Source organism: Myotis brandtii, unplaced genomic scaffold (genome assembly GCF_000412655.1).
Source record: "Myotis brandtii unplaced genomic scaffold, ASM41265v1 C41618696, whole genome shotgun sequence".
NCBI lineage: Eukaryota > Metazoa > Chordata > Mammalia > Chiroptera > Vespertilionidae > Myotis > Myotis brandtii.
In genome coordinates, this window is record NW_005304080.1 from 1 (window position 1) to 741 (window position 741).

At 51.3% G+C, this 741-nt stretch overlaps 1 pseudogene; it reads left to right on the forward strand.

Moving 5' to 3' along the window:
• The first annotated feature begins 277 nt into the window (after positions 1-277).
• On the forward strand, positions 278-736 carry LOC102241577 (annotated as a pseudogene).
• The last annotated feature ends 5 nt before the right edge of the window (positions 737-741 follow it).

Sequence of the window (741 nt, forward strand, 5' to 3'; positions counted from 1 at the left end):
GCGGCATTAGGAAGGTTGAGAACCACTCATGTCAGAGTGAAGGGAAATTTGGCACTTACTGGTTAGGAAGATCTAAAATGGAGATGGAATCAGCGTCTCCTCTTTCAGACCTTGAGAGGCTGTGGTGATGCTGCTCCGTGTGTCTGCGCTCTGAGCATGCAAGGAATGAGGAAACTCGGACAGAGCACCTATTTGTACAGAGTAACTCATGGGCGCCTGGGGTAGTTGTGTCCATCTGCTTAACTTACTTACACGGGCTTTTCGCTTTCCTTTCCAGTCTGTTCCTGGTGAAGCACCAAGTTGGGGAAATTTACCTTTCAACTGGTCTTTCCAGGAAGGCATCCACCTGCCTGGTGGTGACGGTGGACCTTTGACGGCTGGCATCCCCCATCAGAAGTCACCGAATGAATTCTTATTTAAGAGCTATGGTTTGGGGGGAGCCGCTGATCTGGCAGACCCCACTTCTACCGTGGGCCCCTCTGAGCTCTATGAGAAATGCAAAGTGTCCAACGCGCGGATCTATGGTGCTGGGGACCTGCTTCAGCCTCCTGTCTCTGATTACAGTGATCTGCAAATATGGAATAAAAGCGCTGCTTTGGGGAGAAATCCTCTTAACGACAACGGGTGTCCCAGTTACCCCTTTCCCCAGGCCGGCTGGTCTTATGACTTCTCCCCTCCCCAGAATGCTTTAGATCCCCTTTCTCAGCAGATTCCAGTGGAACCACCTTCAGCCAAAACTGG